General features: G+C 48.0%; 1 non-coding gene across 1 annotated transcript; it reads left to right on the top strand.

Moving 5' to 3' along the window:
* The first annotated feature begins 2,042 nt into the window (after positions 1 to 2,042).
* Positions 2,043 to 2,114, top strand: TRNAA-UGC (transfer RNA alanine (anticodon UGC)). The gene has a single exon. It is a non-coding gene; the product is annotated as a tRNA-Ala (tRNA).
* Positions 2,115 to 13,040: the final 10,926 nt, after the last annotated feature.

Below are 13,040 nucleotides of genomic sequence, written 5' to 3'. Positions count from 1 at the left end.
GGGAACTATGGGATAGCTATGGGATAAGTACCCACAGTGCAACACTCCAGAAATTGATGCTAGCCCTGGTACATGGACGCACACCGCCAAATTAATGTGCTTAGTGTGGTCGCATCCATTTGACTTTATACAATCTGTTTCCAAAATTTGAATTCTGTAAATTCGGATTAATCCCAGAGTGTAGACATACCCTCAGTGGTAGAGTGTTTGACTGCAGTTTAAGTGGTCCTTGGTTCAAATCTAAGTGCTCCCTTACAAACCTGTCCCTTAAACCAAAATAATCACATATCCCTTTCCATTATGTTCAGGAGTTCCCCTAAATAGGGATGCCTGAAATGGATAAAAACACTCAATTTTTTCCTGTGCAAATGCATAAAAACCTAGCAAATATGTCCCTCAGCTGAAATCAATTTCAATCCTCTAAGTGTCTTGTTTATGTTTTCATCAATTAAACAAAGGCACATGAAGACACATTTGCAGGTCCTTGGCCTCCATGGGCTACAATGTGTAGAAGAAAAAGAACAACTTCCACTTGGGAGGAATGGACTAGTTTGTATTACATTTGGTAAGTAAGTTGCCATTGGGACTGAAAATTCTACTGGAGGTGGACAGGAACCTCTTAGAAAAATAAAATAACGAAGATTTACCAAACTACCTGTTACACGTTCAATCCTCTCTTTGTGCACACAATATAAATTGGGGCTCTAATAAATGTCAACCTTCCTTTAACACAGATCGTTGTTCCTTGTAACTTTCAGATGCATTCAAATGGCTGCTGTGGGCTCTGAGAAGCAGGATGGGCCCGGTACGATAAAGTCCATGCAACATTCCCCTCTCATCCCAGCCCTGGTATGTTGCCAGTAGCCTGCTGTCCCTGGGTAGCAGCAAAAGATGTTTCTCACCATTCAAGGGACACCAGCCTGGGACTAAAGTAAGTTTCAGGCTTCTCCTCTCTCCCTTCTTGGAATTAAGATCATGTTTTTACCATGAATTAAAGCAGCCTGAACCCCCAGATTCTGGATCAATGTCACAAGTTTGCAGTATCTCCATGAAAGACAATTTGTTAAATCCCAGATGAGTGCAGTTAAATCAATTCTCAGACTGAGTCCTTTGCTCTGAGGATATTGTCACACCATGGAGCCATTTCCCACCTCTCTTTCATACAGAAGCACAATTTTCTTTGCACAGATGCAGGAACAGCAAGATCTTTCTCTGTCCCTTGTGCAAATCAGGGTGTCAAATTTCATGGAAACTTCCTCTTCTATAATGGAAACAGTGGACAAGCAGCGGGCCCTGGGCACATCCAGCCCTGGCCGTGAGATGTTCCCTCCTATCTTTCTTTATGCTGCTGTTGCTATTTCATGTCTTGTCTGGGATGGTAAAAAGCTGAGTTCACTCCAGGTGGAGGGGAGAAAGAATGGTGAAAATCTCAGGACCCAACCCCTGCTACCAGGATCACTGAGGTGCTGGGAATCTGCATGGGAAAGGGACTGTGTGAATTGTCAAAGTGGGGAATGAATAACAATCTACAACAAGATCCACCTCATTAACCGCTGACACAGGCTAATCCTGCTGCAGATAAAAGGGAAACCGGGAGCGATTTTTTGCTGTTCAGCTGTGGAAACAGTGACCCAACTGCATCGCATTGAATGTACTGGGGAAAGCTGGACTTTACAGGCAGGTGGAAATAGCAGATCCTAAAAATACCTGGAGGTCCCCACACCACTGCTGCCACCAGGGTCAGGTATTGAGCTGCTCATAGCACCCCCACCACCATGACCTTCCAGTGGGGGATTGCAGCACCCCCCACCCAATGCAGGGGAGAGGCCTGATTCTTCTATCTCTGCACCCTGAGTCCAGGGCATGCACTCTCTCTGCCCCACACATTGAATCTGGCCCTGCTGCAAAGTGACCCCAAAGAACCACCAACCTCCAGGACAGCAGGTTTGGCCCTGAGAGCAGGGAATGTGTCCCCCATTCTGCGTCTGGATTCTCTGGAAACAGGAGGGCTCTGAGTGTAACCCATAGCATATACTGCATCTGGGGATGTAGCTCAGTGGTAGAGCACATGCTTTGCATGTATGAGGCCCTGGGTTCAATCCCCAGCATCTCCAGTTGCTTTTTTTCACCCTGCTGCTTTGCTCATGCCCAGAGGGGATATGGCCCAGCAGTCTCCCTGCACAAATTTCAATCCAGCTCAGTGAGGGACAAGTGAAAATTGCATGGAAAGTCTGTGGGGGTTTCTGCTCCTAAGTCATCTTGGTACATTTAAAATTCCCACCTGCTGTGCTGCTTGGGACAATGGTGGATGAGACGGGTGAATCCACCAGCACTGGAAGGAAAGATCCCATATGCACTGACTGAGAGGCAAGGAAACAGAGGGGCAGTCAGTGCTCAGAGAGGAGAGACGTCAGTGATTTTCACCCACAGGGGACACTGTCTCTTTGAGGCGAGTGCAGCTTGCTTGGGATGGTGCTGACGATGGATAGAAAAAAGGCTGGAGTCAATGACAGATGAGAGCATAGAAGGGGAAGGGGAATGGCAGCCCCACAGAAGGTTCTGGGTGCTCAGATGCCCCAGTTATTGCACCCTGGCCTGTCACAGAGAGAGAAAAGGCACCGAAGGACCCAGCTCCCCTACAGTCATCCCATGGACAAAAGCCTGGTTGGGAGTGGGATGAAGTTTCCCTCTGGACAAAGAGGAGCTGAAATCCCTCAGTGTCCTGCAATTTAAGTGATGCAAGCTTCAAACCCTGCACGGGTGTGGGCTGAGGTGCCCAGGGGTGGCAGGCGGGACCAGGGGGGACACTCCCAAGGGCCTAACATTGCTTTACACAACAATAAATCTTGGAACAGGATAGAAATGAAATGGGGGCAGAACCTAAGGAATTAAAAGCTTCCGGATTCTTGTGTGTGCCCTGACTCCAAATGGAAACTGTAATTTGATTCGCTTTGTGTCTGTGGCTGGTAAAATATCAAGACAAAATCATTCCAGTGATTGTGACACTGGGTTTGAGGGGGTTTTGGTCTTATTAAAATGTAATTAGCATGTTACACTTGTATTTTTAAAGTTGGCTTCCCCAAGCAATCCCAAATTGTTCTTCCCACAGCTGGCTGATGGTGGGCAGCAGGGGATCTCCCCAATCTGGGTGAATCTCTCTGGGCCTCACTGTTAGTTCTCCATCCTCTCTCCCCCAATGACGCACACCACTCCCCTACCCATTATCAATGTTTTAGAGTGACCTCTCCCTCCCTTTATGGGATTCGGACTCTCTGTGACAGAGACTGACGGGGGCTCCTCTCTGCATGGCCCCAATGGGGAAGGAAACAGACTGGGCAGGGGGAGAGAGAAGATGGGCAGAAGGAGTCAAATGAGGCTAAACCAGAATGGAGAAGATTTTCCTCCTTTTAAAATGTACTGGAGTCTCATCGCTGAAAAGCCACATCTTGAGTTAGGTTTGATGCATCAGCCTTTCAATTATCAGGCAAATGGGTGAACCACAGAGACTGATAACTCCCTACTTTCCAAGCTTGTGCATAAAGCACTTGCAGTGGTGCAACTGGTTACTGCAAAGAGATATACTTCTGGGATTATGAGTTCAATACTTACCAAAAGCAGTAATTTCTATTACCTGTGTAGTTTCCGCAACTTGTTTTCTGTAGTTCACATGAAAAGTGCCATACTAGGAAAAGAAGTGTAAGTTCTAAAATGGGTGCATAGGTTGGAAACATCCCCCCTGTGCTGCTATTAGTTCCAGTAGATTGTTCACTGGCAGGGTGAATTGATTTGTTTGTTGCTGAAAAGGCTGCCAGGACAGGTCCTTGGGCATCAGATTTCCCTGCTTCTTCCAGCACACCCCTGGCTCCTTCCCTGCCCAGTCACTGCTGTAGGAGGGTCCTATATACACTGAGCCTAAAGTTTTTCCAAGGCCGCCTTAGCACAATTGGCAGCCTCAGAGCCTCAGAGAAGGCAATGGATTTTGCTCCCTTCTTCAAATTTTCTAAAGGAAATCAGAGAAAAGAAACTATAGAAGAGTGGTTTCTAGACACCCTCCCACCATCTAACACACACACACATACATTTCTAAGGCATTATCTTTTCCTTCTCTATGGAGTTTGTATTCTCCATAGAGCAAAATAAAACAAAAACATGAAAGTCTAAGCCTAATACAGTATGAAACTCAATACAGATAAAATCTCACCCTCAGAGATCTTCCAATAAGCTTATTTTGCAGACTAGACTTATTTCTAGTCTGGGCCCAATCTTTTCACCCGGTATAGTCCTTGTTACAGCTCAGGTGCTAGCTAGGGGATTTCTCATGACTGCAGCCACCTTTCTTCTGTTCCACCCCCTAATATAGCTATGGTACAAGGCAGGAATCTTTTGTCTCTCTCCTGTACCAGGTTTAAGATGGATTCCTGTAACAGGTGACATGGTCACATGTCCTGTGAGACCCCAAGGTTTCATTCTTCCTGGCCTGACTCACAGATGGTGCAGGACCAACCCATCTACAGTCAATTGTCCTGCTTAATGGGAGCCATCAAGATTCCAAACCACTATTAATGGCCCACACTTTGCATAATTACAACAGGACCTCAGAGTTATATTTCTAGTTTCAGATACAAGAATGATAGGTTCATACAAATAGGATGAACACACACAGTAGATTATAAGATTTGTAATGATACCTTACAAAAGACCTTTTGCATGAAGCATATTCCAGTTACATTGTATTCATTTATTAGCATATTTTCATAAAATCATATGGAGTGCAACATTACAGCAGGGAAAGAGTTTTACTGCAGCACTTGGGAGCAGTTGACTTTCATGTTCAAGCTGTGGTATGAGTTCCTCTGGGCTTCTCGTAAGCACACAGGGACCTTCGCGAGTGCTCTCAATACAGGAATGGCCCAGATTCAATAAAGTGATGGGTATTGCATTTTCCCTTTTTATTTTTGTATTTCCAATGACATTTCTGATTGTGATTTCATTTTGCTTTGTATAACTGTGTTTTCTCCTTGATTTGATATTTAACTAAAAAAAGAATAAGGCCTCAGGGTGCCGGATGGAGGAGCAGGCTGGGGCTAGGACTGCTAGGCGAGTGAGAGAAGCAGGTTTTCTGTATTGTTTCCAGCCCTCTTTTTCTTGACTAGTTTCTCTTCTGCACTTAATTTGCCTCTTTTGGATGGGAGTCTGTCTATATCAGTTGGTAAAGCAGCAGACTTTTAATCTGAGAGCCCAGGATTCAAGTCCCTGGTTGGGCAGAGAGACACTTTCCCCTTGTGATATTTCAGAAGGACTCTCCTTGACTCCAGATTTTCTGTTTCAGGACTTGGCCTTTCGTAGGAAGGGTCCTTTACTGCTGGCGACTGAAGGTGCTACTTCCTCACCTGTCCACTGGCCTCGCAGTCTGGAGGAGGAAAGGCCTCTGGGCCTGCAGCAAAGCGCTGTGTGCTGACTTCTTGAGCAAATGCAGGGCTGGCCAGGTCCTCCGTGCCAGAAAAAAGTGTCCCCACAGAGTCCTCCATGCCAGAAATCAACAGCTTTCCCCGCTGGTCCCATGGTGTAAGGGCCGACACACACTGCTTTGAATTGTGCAATTGAAGTTCAAGTCTCAGTGGGACCATGGGAACCTTTGGTTGCCAGCTAACCATCCTGGGATTTCCAAACCTTCATCTTCCTCTCTCAAATGACATGGTAGCCTGTATTTTGCCCGCTAGCTGTTGTGACTTGAGCGCAAGAGAGGACGTTTGATCCAGAAGGATGGCCGTGCATGGAGTCCTGTAGGTAGGGATGCGAGCTCCATTTCCTCTGAGTCCTGAAGCTGGGCTGCAGCCTGGCCTAGGTCACAGCCCTATTGGTTGCCCTACAGGCTGAAAGTCACTTGGGTGGTGTTGGTGTTCCCCAGGAACGCTGAAGAGCAGGCCTAAGGGAAGGAGGCTTAATATTCCTCCCTATCAGTCAGGGCAGAAGAGGAGGGCTGCAAGAATGGGCAGGTTGATGAGCTGGGCCTTCTAGCAGTCAGTTGGGGACGAGGTGGGAAACACAAAGTGGGAGAAGCAGTTGCTGGCCTGTGAGGAATGGCTCGGCCGGTGGCGTAAGTGGACCTTGTCATTAGCCTACAAAGTTGTGATGCTCAAGACTTATCTTTTGTCTGTGGGGAATTTCTTCAGCCATGTATTTCCCCCTGATCCATGAGTGCTGCTGAGACCGAACAAGATGGCCTTCCACTTCTTGTGGGGCAATAGGATGTCCCTACCTAGTCAGGAGAAGTGTGGCTTTCCTGCCGTATTAGAAGGGGGGTTGGGCCTGGTGGGCTTTGAAGCCTTTTAGGGCTCTACTTTTTTGTTTTTCAATTTTCAGGGGTGGCTGAGATGAAGGTCAGGTCAGGCCCGAGAGGAATGGCAGGGCAACCACAAAGAACGCACCTGACTCTTCGGATAAGGCTGTATTTTATTGTTTCCTCACTGCGTGCAGCACCGGGTATGAGATGGCTGATGATGTCAGAAGGGGGAGGAGATTAGGAAGCCACTCCCCCGAGTGTTCTTCTACTCCCACCTTACATCCCACAGGATTATCAGTGGGTGGCTAGGTTGAAGGTGCTTGCAGGATGGCTTCATCCGCCACAGTGGCCGCCCTCACACCAGCAGCGGCCACAGCAGTGAGCAACCCCCGCACTTCGGCTCAGTCTGAACAGAGGTCAATCTACCACTAGGTGAGACAGGCCAATTTTAGGGAGCTTCCTCTAAAGGTGAGCCACTGTCCCCAGAACTTACTGACAGGAGTTTTAAAGTATTTGCAAATGTGCAAGGCCGGCATGTGCAGAGCAAACGCTGCCCAGGGGCATTTTGTCAAGCTCTGGCACCGCTTGAGACAATGGACCACCTTCAGCCACCAGTTAACCCAGGATCTAAGGCAGGAATGGGGTGAGCAAGCAAGTCAAGCTGAGCAAGGCAGGCAAAAATTCATCTTGCCTTCCTGGGTGTTCGCAATGATGCCCTTTTTGTGTGCCATGGCTGACAAAAACATCCCAGACAGAGAAGCAGCAAGCCGAAAAAGTTCCATTCAGGTGCTGAAGTAGCTCAGTCAGGAGAGGATTATACTGAAGATCTATAGGTCCCTGATTCAATCCCAGGCTTTGGAATGCTCTTTGGTCCCTTTGTGTGCAGCAGTGGCCTGTTTTCTGTAAGCACAGCGGTGCCTTTACCCACCACGAGTCTCTCATTTCAGGCTCCCAAGCAAGAAAAGACAGTGTGGACTTGTGCACCGAGTTGGCCCACCTGACCTTTCTTTCTTCTCTTCATATTTCTCAGCAAGGGGAAGGAAAAGAAGCTCTCCTTCAAGCTGGATTCAGAAGGGCGATGTAAGGATGACTTCCTGAGTGCTGGCTCCAGTCCTTTGCTCTACCAGCTGACCTATCAAAGGGCTGCCACCACTTTCTCCAGGTTGGCCAATTGGTATGTTCAGAATGGAGAGAGGTAACTAGTGGTGTTCCCCAAGGGTCAGACCTAGGACCAAACCTATTCAACTTATTCATAAATGATCTGGAGAAAGGGGTAAAAAGTGAGGTGGCAAAGTTTGCGGACAATACTAAACTGCTCAAGATAGTTAAGACCAATGCAGACTGTAAAGAACTTCAAAGAGATCTCACAAACCTAAGTGATTGGTCAACAAAATGGCAAATGAAATTTAATGTGGATAAATGTCAAGTAATGCACATTGGAAAAAATAACCCCAACTATACATACAATATGATGGGGGCTAATTTAGCTACAACTAATCTGGAAAGAGATCTTGGAGTCATCATGGATAGTTCTCAAAAGATGACCAGGCAGTGTGCAGCGGCAGTCAAAAAAGCAAACAGGATGCTAGGAATCATTAAAAAAAGGATAGAGAATAAGATGGAGAATATCTTACTGCCCTTATATAAATCCATGGTATACTCACATGTTGAATACTGCATACAGATGTGGTCTCCTCATTTCAAAAAAGATATACTGGCATTAGAAAAGGTCCAGAGAAGATAACTAAAATGATTAGGGTTTGCAACGGGTCCCATATGAGGACAGATTAAAGAGATGAGGATTTTTCAACTTCGAAAAGAGGAGACTAAGGGGAGATATGATAGAGGTATATAAAATAATGAGTGGTGTGGAGAAAGTGAACAAGGAAAAGTTATTTACTTGTTCCCATAATATAACAATTAGGGGCCACCAAATGAAATTAATGGGCAGCAGGTTTAAAACAATTAAAAGGAGGTTCTTCTTCACACAGCACACAGTCAACATGTCCAACTCCTTGCTGAGGAGGTGGTGATGGCTAGGACTATAACAGTGCTTAAAAGAGAACTAGATAAATTAATAGATTTCAGAGTGGTATCTGAGTTAGTCTGTATCAGCAAAAAGAACAAGGAGTATTTGTGGCACCTTAGAGACTAAGAAATTTATTTGAGAAACACTCTGACATCACAATCAAAAAGGCTGACAAGGGAGGTGCTGTCGTTATCATGAATAGGTCCAAATATGAACGAGAGGCTGCTAGGCAGCTCTCTAACACCACATTCTACAAGCCATTACCCTCTGATCCCACTGAGGGTTACCAAAAGAAACTAAACCATCTGTTCAAGAAACTCCTTGAAAAAGCACAAGAACAAATCTGCACAGATATATCCCTAGAACCCCGACCAGGGGTATTCTATCTGGTGCACAAGAGCCATAAACCTGAAAATCCTGGACGCCCCATCATCTCAGGCATTGGCACTCTGCCAGCAGGATTGTCTAGCTATGTAGACTCCCTCCTCAGGCCCTACATTATGAGCACTCCTAACTATCTTTGAGACACCACTGACTTCCTGAGGAAACTACAACCCATTGGTGATCTTCCAGAAAACACCATCCTGGCCACTATGGAGGTAGAAGCCCTCTACACTAACATTCCACACAAAGATGGACTACAAGCCATGAGGAACAATATCCCCGATAATGTGACGGCAAACCTGGTGGCTGAAGTGTGTAACTTTGTCCTCACCCATAACTATTTCACATTTGGGAACAATGTATACCTTCAAGTCAGCGGCACTGCTATGGGTACTCACATGGCCCCACAGTATGCAAACATTTTTATGGCTGACTTAGAACAACGCTTCCTCAGCTCTCGTCCCCTAACGCCTCATCTCTACTCGCGTTACACTGATGTCCCCTTCATCATCTGGACTCATGGAAAAGAAGCCCTTGAGTAATTCCATCATGATTTCAACAATTTCCATCCCACCATCAACCTCAGCCTGGACCAGTCTACACAAGAGATCCACTTCCTGGACACTACAGTGCTAATAAGCGATGGTCACATAAACACCACCCTATACCGGAAACATAGTGACCGCTCTACTTACCTACATGCCTCCAGCTTTCACCCAGAGCACACCGCATGATCCATTATCTACAGCCAAGTGCTAAGATACAACCCCATTTGCTTCAATCCCTCAGACAAACACATACAAGATCTCTATCAGGCATTCTTACAACTACAATACCCACCTGCTGAAGTGAAGAAACAGATTGACAGAGCCAGAAGTGTACCCAAAAGTGACCTACTACAGGACAGGCCCAACGAAGAAAGTAACAGAATGCCGCTAGCCGTCACCTTCAGCCCCCAACTAAAACCTCTCCAGTGCATCATCAAGGATCTACAACCTATCCTGAAGGATGATGCCTCACTCTCACAGATCTTGGGAGACAGGCCAGTTCTTGCTTACAGACAGCCCCCCAACCTGAAGCAAATACTTACCAGCAACCACACAACAAAAACACTGACCCAGGAACTTATCCTTGCAACAAAGCCCGTTGCCAACTCTGTCCACATATCTATTCAGGGGGCACCATCATAGGACTGAATCACATCAGCCACACTATCAGAGGCTCGTTCACCTGCACATCTACCAATGTGATATATGCCATCATGTGCCAGCAATGCCTCTCTGCCATGTACATTGGCCAAAGCGGACAGTCTCTACATAAAAGAATAAATGGACACAAATCAGACGTCAAGAATTATAACATTCAAAAACCAGTCGAAGAACACTGCAATCTCCCTGGTCACTCGATTACAGACCTAAAAGTCGCAATATTACAACAAAAAAACTTCAAAAACAGACTCCAACAAGAGACTGCTGAATTGGAATTAATTTGCAAACTGGACACCATTAAATTAGGCTTGAATAAAGACTGGGAGTGGATGGATCATTACACAAATGATCCCCCATTTTTATTTTCCCCCCTACTGTTACTCACACCTTCTTGTCAACTGTTGGAAATGGGCCATCCTGATTATCACTACAAAAGGTTTTTTTTCTCCTGCTGATAATAGCTCAACTTAACTGATCACTCTCATTATAGTGTGGAGGACAACACACATTTTTTCACGTTCTCTGTGTATATATATATCTTCCTACTGTATTTTCCACTGCATGCATCCAATGAAGTGGGTTTTAGCTCACTAAAGTTTATGCTCAAATAAATTTGTTAGTCTCTAAACTGCCACAAGTACTCCTCGTTCTTTTTGCAGATAAATTAATGGAGGTTAAGTCCATTAATGGCTATTAGCCAGGATGGGTAAAGAATGGTATCCCTAGCCTCTGTTTGTCAGAGGGTGGAGATTGATGGCAGGAGAGAGATAACTTGGTCATTACCTGTTAGGTTCACTCCCTCTGGGGCACCTGGCATTGGCCACTGTTGGCAGACAGGATACTGGTCTGGATGGACCTTTGGTCTAACCCAGTATGGCCATTCTTATGTTCTTATGAAGGGAGAGGCAAAGCACTGCAACAGAGTTTCTGTAGTATAGTGGTTATCACGTTTGCCTAACATGCAAAAGGTCCCTGTTGTGAAATCAGGCAGAAACATGGTGGCTTACTTTTCCTAGCTGTCCAGCAAGGTGCTCCTACTGCTGCCACTGGCCTGTCCCTGCGATAACCCCAACCCCTGCATGACAGAGGGTGGTGAAATGAGCTGAGGAAAAGCCTTGGCATGAGCAGGGGGAAGCTAGAGGACCTAGGCCAGTCGCCTTTTGAAGCCTTGTGGCTTGGCCTCCTCCGCCCCAAGAATTTGGTCTATGGAGGCCGGCTCTTCCTGCTGGACTCCTTTGCATGACTTGCCAAAGGAGGAAGTGAGGCAGGAATGGGGCAAAAGAGGAAAGTCATGCTGAGGAAGACAGGGCAGAAGTTAAGCACCACAGTGTGGTTAAGGGGGGTTAGTAGAGAACCACCATTCATTCTGCAAAGTCTGGGGAGGTGCGGTTGGCTGCTAAGAGGTAGAATCCTGTGCCTGCCTCTTGGCTTCCCAGGGATGGCTACTTGCAGCCCAGGAGAAGAAGAGTGGTTCTGGGTGAAAGAAAGACGAGCAAAGCTATGGGAGGAAATTTGGGTGTGGGGTGCGGGCTCTGCGCTGGGGGAGAGGATTTGGGTGCAGGAGTGGTGGTGCTTACCCCGGGTAGTGCAGCTCCCAAAGTGACTGGTACACACAACACTCCGGTAGCAGCTTCTAGGTGGGCATGGCCAGGGGATCTCCGTGTGCCGCTGCCTGCAGGCACTGCCCTCAGAGCTCCCATTGGCTGCAGTTCCTGGCCAATGGGAGCTGCAGAGTTGGTAGTTGGGGCAGGGGCAGCACCTGGAGACACTCCCCCCGCCCCAGGATATGCCAGCTACTTCTGGGAATGGCACAGAGAGATGGAGGCAGAGTGGGCAGGGAGCCCCCTTAGTGCTGCTGGCACATCTCTGCACACCCATTGGGGGAGGGGAGCAGAGGGCCTCCATGCGCTGCCTGGGGTAGGGGCAGTGAACAGGGCTCCCTCCCCTCCTACCAGTACCGGATTTACCCTGGCGCAACTGGCACCATGGTACCCGGCACACGGTCCAAAGGGGGCCCAGCCCACTCTTCTCTGCCCTCAGCTATCTTCTGTGGGGGCAGAAGCTTGATGCTGCCATCTCCTGCTGTAGTAGAGCAGCCTTCACCGGCAACCAGGCTCCTCCACCGCCTCTTCCCCCAGAGTACTCCGTTCCCGCCCCTCCCTCTCTCCCTGCTGCTGATCAGCTGTTTCCTGGGAGGAGGAAGGGGGAAGAGCGGAGCCTCAGCGTACTCCCTGCTTTGGGGAGGAGGAGAAGACAAGGCGGGGGCAGGGTCTTGGGGAAGGGCCTGGAATCGGGGCATACCCCCTCCAGCCCCCTGTCATGAGCACCCCGATGACCCCAGCCCACACACCCAGCCCTGTGCCCACCCTGACCCCTGCATCTCCTCACACACATACAGCCCCCTGCCCTTACCCCTGCACCCCCACACCTCCCCAGCCCCCTTCCCTGACCCATGCACACCCTCACACCTCCCCAGTCCCCTGCCCTGACTCCTGCACCTCCCCACATTCCCCCCACACCTCATGCCCTGACTCCTGCACCCTCCCACATCCCCATCCCCATCCAGAGCACCAAAGGGGAGCTCCTGCACCCCCCCATTCCCACCTGCACCCCTCGCACAAAACACCCCTCGCACCTGCCCCAGGTAAGCGCTCCACACTCCAAACTCCTGCCCCAACCCTGAGCCCCTTCCCTCACTCTAGCTCCTGGCCAGAAACCGCACCCCAATGTTTTTTTACAATATTTGGAAAGACCATTAAGTGGTCTGTTGAGACCCTATTTGATTTTTCAAGTGGTCTGTGGAAAAATAAGTTAGACTGCAAGAACAATCAAGGTATCTCACTTTATTTTCATTTACTTGTTATTACTTACAGGAGGATGAAGAAAAAAAGAATGAAGAATAGGGGCGGGGGGATAAGAGAGAATGGTCTTTTTCTTGGCTGGGTCCCAAGGAGGGGCCCCAAAAATGAAGCTGAGCACAGTTCTGGGAGGCCCCACTAACTCTAAATCCACCATTGGCTGTCACGTCACCTGGGCTGGGGATACTGTGTCAGCTGATCCGCACAGTCTCCAACCTACCTGGGCAGTACAGCAGATATGGCCCTGCCCACCAGCTCCTCTCCGCTCCCTAGCGCAC

This window comes from Chrysemys picta, chromosome 16 (assembly GCF_011386835.1).
Source record: "Chrysemys picta bellii isolate R12L10 chromosome 16, ASM1138683v2, whole genome shotgun sequence".
Lineage (NCBI taxonomy): Eukaryota > Metazoa > Chordata > Testudines > Emydidae > Chrysemys > Chrysemys picta.
The sequence above is the reverse complement of the archived record's forward strand: the minus strand, read 5'-3'. Positions and strand labels throughout refer to the sequence as shown.